Source organism: Pollicipes pollicipes, unplaced genomic scaffold, assembly GCF_011947565.3.
Source record: "Pollicipes pollicipes isolate AB1234 unplaced genomic scaffold, Ppol_2.1 Scaffold_6052;HRSCAF=7182_pilon_pilon_pilon, whole genome shotgun sequence".
NCBI lineage: Eukaryota > Metazoa > Arthropoda > Thecostraca > Pollicipedomorpha > Pollicipedidae > Pollicipes > Pollicipes pollicipes.
The window spans coordinates 10239429-10247842 of NW_023596805.1; positions in this window are offsets into that span (position 1 = coordinate 10239429).

An 8414-nucleotide genomic window follows, 5' to 3' on the forward strand; every position below is an offset into this window, starting at 1 on the left:
TGGCCCGTCTAACAGACGCACACCTTTTGAATTGCCAGGGATGTAGCATCATAAACATGAAAAAGTTGTATTACACCTTGAGGGATTGCGTTGACCCATAATACATTACAGAGCATTAAACTCACAGTGTGCTGAGCACCGAGAACGTTGCGTCTTACGACAATGTCTGACTGGTTGTCGAGTTAATATTGCTGTTGAGGAAAAACAGGTGACCTGCGCGATGGCTCTGCATCACATTGGATGGGTAAAGCCGAGCACTCACGTTGTGTCAGCCTCATCGGGTCTATGCGCTCGCCACAGGTACCCGTTAGTGGCAGATACCGAAATTTTTCTGTGTGCCCACGTGGCATATGCAATAGGGCAGTGTGATATGGAGAAAAAACATTCGATATTGCCTGCTGACAACCGCGATGAGCACTTGAGCATTGGATGCCGGTGATCCGTGCGTTCCTGCGCCATTCATGGGTGTGTTTAAAGCACACGCCCAGAGTACTTGTCGGCATGCAGGTCGGGTAGCGGGCAATTGCCGCCCCATATGGTGGTGTGGTATATCTTGCTTCATGACAGGGTACGTACAGCCGTACACGGCTGGCCAGCAGGCGCATTGTAAAATACATGCAAAGTTTGCCATATTTTGATGTTGGGATGTTTGCTTGTTAAAGCGTTAGCGCGTCCAAGTATGGCGATGGCGGCTTTGGCGATCCAAGTATCCAAGTATGGATCAAATGGCGGCTTTGATGGATGCACTTGCGAACGGCATTATCTGGCCCACGCTCAGTACTCTGCTATGCGTTGCATTCTAGCGGGAAAAGGCACCAAATCTTGAGCATTGTTTTGTTTTCCCAATAACTCACGCTCCATCTCTCATTCTCTCCAGCTTCCAAGCTCACTCACACCATGAATGTAACAACGCACCTGCTAAGCTACGCTATGATGACCACGCACAAGAAATACACATTCATACGGATGATGATTGCACGCGATGATCAATCGCCGCGGTCATTGATCGACTCTTGAGATTCATTTCTCGGGTTCATGGTTTCCTAAAATAACTAACCCCGTTCGGGAATCGATTCACCTGTATGTCGAAGACAACCTAAATAACTTTTGCAAATGACAGTTTTAGATCATTCATTCCAGCAAAAGACAGAAAAACGCGATGAAATCGTAAAATTTTGTAGGACTTGCCGAATTTGGCCTGCAACGCCACGTTTCATCGTTCCTGACTAGTCAGTGACCGTCGGATGAATTTATGTGAGGTTTTGGACCTCTAGCGTGAACTAAACATAAATTTCAGGCGTTTGCCTTCCAGTTTGAGCCGCTGGACGGTCAAGGACTGGTCAGCAGCCTTCTTTTTTAGAGCGTGCCGGTGCCGGCTTAGCCACCGATCCGTGCACCTCTTTGCCGGGAAGAACCGAAGGGGGATCTGGTTCTCCCTTATGAAGATTTCCTTCATAGCACGATCTTGGCCGTTGCTCCTCAAGCCATCGTGTTTTCCCCCAAAGCGGCCTTCTACAACACATTTTGACGCTTTACCAACCCTTTCAGTGTCAGCCTGAGACCGGCTGAGCACTAGACATATTTCAACTAACTCGGCGATATCCGGAACATTTGCGTGCAGATCTGTCACAGGTCGCAAAAATGATCGGAGCGCCGCCTCCGGCAGCCAGCGGACGACACCGCTGCGTGTCGGCAGCCACTCGTCTCCGAACCGCTCTCGCTCCGCCACCACTCTACGCTTGAACTCCCTGAACTGCCACAGGAGGCACGCACACCTCGGTCCCAGGCACGGGACACTGCACGGCCTGGGAAGAGTCAGGGGTCCGTCACACAGTCGAGTCACGAGGTCGACTAGCTTGTCGTTCGCGTAAGTCTCTAGGTCCGTTTTGTTGGTCGGACAGCGCGCGAAGTCGAAAATCTCGGTCCTGAAATCCTCGACGTCAGTTTGCCCTAGATATTTCTCAAGGTCTGGGAGTGCAAGGAGTGTCTGCGCAAGCTCACGCCGTCGGTAAGTCACTTCACGTAGGATGTCGGTGGACGCGTCAGGCGGGTGTGCGTCAGAGGGTTGCCTGCGACTCACCTGTGCCCGACTGCCACGCAAAGCAGCGCTGACGACCGCAGGTCCGTCCTCCTCTCGACGACCCTGGAAGTCAGCGTCAATCAGCTTTGTCATGTTCTGTCGGAACCGGTGCACAGCCACCTTGTCGTCAAACACCGTGCATGTCGCGGCCTAACCAGCTTTACTAAGCGTGGCAGCGGGCGCATGATGTCGAGCACTGCCAGTGCATTGGTAAGGAACCTGGCGTCCTGAAGGGAATTTAGGGCTGATTTGGCATTGTTTTTGTCGATGTCACCGCTCGCAATGCCATCCTTGAGCACTGCCGAGGCCGCATCGCGGTTCGTCAAAACTCGTTCAATGGCCTCCATCGAGTGCGCCACGAATCGCGTCTCAATAAGGCGCTGAAAGGCCACACATGGCAGGTCCAAGTCTTCAGCTGTCCGTCCAGTTTGTCGTTCCAGTTTTGGCGAAGCCGTGAACACGGTTATATTCGAATTTAGTTGCTGGGAAAAAATCCTCCGCCCACGCGCATGTCTGATGGTGCTTAATTTTGTCCAGGAGAGACTCCAGCCAGTGCGGCCGGCCACTGAGGTGCATGAACGATGGATGCCCATGCAGCTCTCTCCAGATGCGGCCGAGGCCACTGATTGGTCCCGAGTACACGGCCTCACAGTCCGGAGAAGCAGAGAGCACTTGACGCCCAATATCGTCCATTGTCAGTCCCAAGTCGTTGTTAAGGTAGTCAGTCACGTGAGCGAGCACACCCCGCCCGTTGGTCTCGTTGCATCCAGTGACTGCATCACGCTGCCGCGGCGGGAGGGTGGCTGTGCAGATGGGAACGGGGTCAGGATACGGTCTCACCACTGCGGTCGTCCCGTGAACTACCACAGTGTTGCCGTCGGTGCCAAGAAGTCGCAAGCTCACGGCCTGTAGCGTCACGCCAGCCACTGTGACCTTGTCCATGGTCAAGTGCATGTGCCGGGCACGTCCAGTCACAGGGTTTGGCGTCCTGATGTGCTTCTTCAGCTCGTCTCTGAAAACGTCATAAATCACGTCCACAGGCTGGGCAGCAGCTAGGGGGGGGGGGGGGGGTTGATGCTGATCGCCAATTTTGACCCTCAAGGAATCCAGAAGAAGGTGTTCGCGTTCAAAGCCGGCATATGTATGACCACGAGTAATCATGTCGTATGCGATGCTTAGGTTTTTCAGTGGCTTCGCGACACTCCTCACTTCGCCGCTGCACCAGTCTGGCGGGGGGTCCCGCCCTGCGTGTCCGCTCTGCCGTCACAGAATCAATGTCGGCTTGGGGCCGCATGCTTTGCCAGCCGTTGTTTTTTCTGCCTTCCGGCAGAACACCTTGATCGGACCACGGGTCCGTGGTGCCTCTGTCCGTGGAGTGGCGGTTGCACCACCGACAGATGCCATACCCCTTGTCGCCACGTCTGTCAAGTAGTAGCCAGTTGTCTGTGTCGCTGTCTGTTGTCGCCTCAGTGTCCGGTTGGGTACCTCTGTCGATGTTTGTCAGGGTGGTCAGCACGTCCCGCGTCTCGTCTGTGGCCGTCTGCTTACGTCCTGATGAACAAATAGTCAGACTCTCGAGTTGAGCCAGGCATTTGTCAATCATAGCTTCTCGCCGCCGGTGGCAATCACAACACGTACATTTCTTCACTTCAGCAAACGCAGTCGGCATACCTCCAAGCGCATGCACGTCTATGCCTTTTACTACACCTGCATTTCCAGTCTGCCCCGCTCCCACATCTTCCACGGCTCTGCTCTCATCCACCACCTCGCTTCCTACAGCGGTCACTCCTCCCTCCATCTGCACACCACAAGCCAGCGTCACCTCCACATGCTCACTCTTCACCACCTCCCCTCCTCCAGAAGCCACGCTTTCATCCACATGCACACCACGAGCCTGCTCTACTTCCACATGCCTGCTCTCCACCACCTTGCCTCCTCCGGAAGTCACACTTACATTCACATGCCCAGACACAACACCGCGCGACGTTGACGGATCGTCGAGTCCTTCGCTGTCGGACTGTGATGTCAACAAGTCCTTAAACGTACGCTCCTCATATCTCTTCTGACGGACTGACTTCGTCTCCTCTTTTACACATTTTTTTTCACAAAACCTCGAAGCTTTTTCGGACCGACCTGGTGCTGGGATCCGGCGTGTCTTGGCAGATTATGCTTTGTCAGCCGCTTGCCACAGGTGCTGCAGGGCACCAGGTCGCCGTCCTTCATCTCTTGGTGAGGGCGTCCACGGCCTCCCATGGCCGAAAGGATTCGGAGCAAGAATGGCAAGGATGACAGGGGGTCGCGTGCTACCCTGAATTCTGTCGACCAGTCACACCATAAGTTCTGCCACCTGGCGGTAGAAGTGACGAGAAAGCGGTGATGAAACTTTGTAGATGGCAGCACTTACTGCCACAACCAGCGGTGTGCGTGATATGACTATGGAGGGCACATAAATGGAAACCGCTGTGAAGCCAATCAAGACACTTTCCTGAAAAAAATGTATTTGGGCTCCATCATTTCTTGTATATCCCCCCGCATCCCCAGCTGGTTGGTGCACACCCTAAAAGTAAATTTGAATGCCTTCCTAACTCTGTCAAGGCATAAAAGCTTGCTATTGATACATTGCTTTGAGTTTTGCTTTGCAGATAAGGAATGTGTGATGAAATTCAACCAGCATAAAACATTCAGACAACAAGAGTCTTGGACCCATGCACATAAACACATTGTCAAACCTTACAACTAACACCTGACATACTTTTGGCTTCTGTTAGAATGGGATGAGAAAATATTATGTCACTGGTTCTCACAAAATCTAAATACCTACCATCACTTCCATGAAAGTAGTGTAACTAAGCCTAGCCTAGAGAAGCTTTACCTCATCTCATCATGACTAACCCATTTATATAACAGCAGCAATTGTGAGTCATTGATCCAGCAAAACCCCTACCGTTTCTTTCTGTGTAAGTAGGCCACTGAACTAAACTTAGGGTAGCCCATATGTTGGACATCATCTTATCATATCTGACCTATTTCCTGGTGGCAGCCTTTGTGATAAAATAACAATACAGCTTGTTTTCAGCCAATATCAACTTGCGTTCTGGTTTAATTCATTTCTGCCAGCTTGTTGACACCACGAGTTGACACCAAACAAAGCAAAACCTAGCAGCCAACTGAGAGGACAGGCCTATGTATAAATTATTTACATCACTTCTAACAAGTTATTTTGACTGCCATGGTTTCTCTCTGTCAAGGGCAATAGAAGGTGCTCCACAAAACAATCTGTCCTCCAACTGCAATACAACTCCAGGATGGCCACAGAATCAGTTTTGCCGCTTGCTAGGACTTTGATGATATCTTAAAAACATGAGAGGAACATATGGGCTCAGTATGTGCGGTTAGACAATTTCAGGAGGGAGTGAAAAATTCACATAAAACGTGGGGAAAATGAGTGAAAAATTCCTCCTCATAGAGTGTTGCTTTACGCCCAAAGTCGGCAATTCTAGGACACTGATCGGAGCACTATCACTGTATAGCCAGGGCACCATCGGAGCACTATCACTGTAGAGCCAGAGCATCATCGGAGTACTATCACTGTAGAGCCAGAGCACCATCGGAGCGCTATCACTGTGGAGCCAGAACACCATCGGAGCACTATCACTGTAGAGCCACTATGCGCGGGCAATATACGTCATACTTCGGCAAGGGTTATCTTTTTTGCCCACATGACCACTCGCTGGCACAGTACTTAATGCGACCGGCCGACCCGTAGCATGATGGACAACGTAAGTCCCCCCGGGGAAATGTGCGTAATCGCACGCAAAGAGTGTAGCCGCGTGGTTCCGATAGCGCTCTCCTAGGGATAGTAGCTGGCACTGCAATGGTTGCCGGCCGGTGGCATCCGTTCGATTCAAATGACCTCTTGGCAGGTCATCATTTTAAGGAACCGTTGCATAGCTGGCACTGCAGTGTCTGCCGGCCGGTGGCATCCGTTTGATTCAACTGACCTCCTGGCAGGTCATCACTTCAAGGAACTGTTGCACATTTGCATGGGGTTGTGAACTGATATAGCCATTTCCATCGTGTGTTCGTGCAATTCACAGACACGCCCATGTTAACCCTCGCCCAGATTCGCCGTTTTTCATAGTGCGACTGATAGGGGGCCGATGCTACCCTGTGCCGTTCCCAAATTAAGAAACATAAAGCTTTGCAGAAAACACAAGTGGATTGTTTTAAGTGAGATGGATGTACCCATTAGCAATAAGTTGCACGCTTCTCGGCCAATAACTGATCCCATCATGCCAGGTCTGAGGTCAAATTTTCCAGAAAACCGCACTTTCCAGATTTCATGCCCGTACGCACGCGACTATGATTCGTAACGACACTCAGCCTAAACAAGCGTGCTCCTTGTTCAGTTCTGAGCACACTGCGTATAGTGTATGTGTTTTAGGGAGATGTGTATGGTATGTGGCCCCGTTGATGTAACAAAGTCGGTCCGCGTGTTGTTTAGATTGGAGCCCTCTCGACCAGAAATGATCATTTTGGGGCTGTGGGATGAAGCGTTATGAAAAACAGCGAATCAGGGAGTGGGTTAATAATATCACCATAGTCGAAAATGTCAACGCAGGTAATGAAAATGCCACGGAAAAAATATACATCACCATAGGGAAAGGCTAAAACACACGCTTATGCGCTCATACCTTGACTCCACACGCATAAATCAACAACGCCATCTTGCGGCGTGTAGCAGTGCAAGAAATTAGTTACGCCGTCTGCTACAGCGGCAACTCTGACGCGGTCGCTCTGACAACAACTCTGACGTCATTAAAGGCGCCATAAAACTGTGGTGCGACAAGGCCGGTGTTCGCTAATTAGTGAAAGCTGGCTATCAGAGCAGTCTTTTCACTTCAAAGCCTGACAAAATTTGCAGGTAGACCTCTTCAATAACAGATTTGACGCTTGCCCAAATGTCCTGAAATGGGAAACAGCCCCTTTAGTGCTGGCGATCCGGCAGAAGCCTCGATTTGCAAAGCTACAGAGAGTCACAAGAATGGAAACGACGCGTTTTCATTACTGCAGTTGGCACTGCTATGTTTCTAGTGTCGTAACACTCATAACAGTATATGAGATATTGTCAAGGATGCATCGCAAATGTCGCAAAAATTCCTACAAGTAAACTGAAAACCTGAAATTACCCCGAGTCAATGTAGAAAACGTGACCACGTGAGCTAGGTCAAAGGCCATTGTTCACTTCGCATTTGTTTTAAAGGGCATGTTTCACATTTGGAGATTTTGAAGCAAGCATCAGATATGGTGAAACAAGTTCACTCACAACTTTTGGTATGTTTTTAAGTGAAAAATGCTGCTCTAGACAGCACAGCTCTCTGTTGAGTAAATGTGCTCCTCACTGCGTCATGGTTTGATTACGCCATCGTGCCTTGCACGACATTGATTGAGAGCCAGTTGGCGGCCGCAGTATCTGGAAATCGCGCTCACGAACGCCAGATATGAACGACTTGAAAATTATAATTGCCTTGGCCCTGATCACAGCATGGATAATGGAATGACAGGATTTGATGACGTCATTATGGCGTTATGTATCGAGGTGTCTTTGAAATACCCTCCCAGATATGCCTTTACTCATTTTCGCTGGCGTTTAGCTCATAAAATAGACGGGCTTAGGTCTCAGGAAGCGCAGGATTGTGAACAGCACCGAAATGTCTTCAAGATGCTTATTTCAGTTGAAAACCCCACATAAATGTGGAGCACTCTCTTTAATCTGCAGATAACACCTGGCATGCCTTGCATTTTCAAAAGCAAATATAATATCCGCGGATTGAGCGCTTAAATAGTATCACCATAGCTCAAAACATGACATTTTTCATTTAATTGGGCATGCGGACGTCATCGATACGAGACATTGGGGATGTGGACCAAGGGGTCACGATACATGCATGAATATCTTTAGAATGTTCGTAGGGGTTGACGTACCACTGATATCTACTGATCATCCTGCTGACCACTGTTGCACTAATAAAAAATATAAAAAATCGCGACGTACGAATGCTACAAAAATGCGTCTGTTTTATCCTGCCGTGACACAAAGCGGCACCCGCAGCGGGCCGCCTGTTTTCACTTCTTGTCCCGACACCGAGATGAACATGGTTATCCCTGAGTACCCCAGCGCGGTCTTCACCCTATGCCCATGACAAAAAATTACGTAAGTTGCTCAGTGCATTAGCGAGGAATATTATTCACATAGATAAGACAGCAGTATTAGCCTTGTTCCTCGGGGAAAACCAGGAGAACGCAAACATAATTGGGTTGATATTTCGGCAGC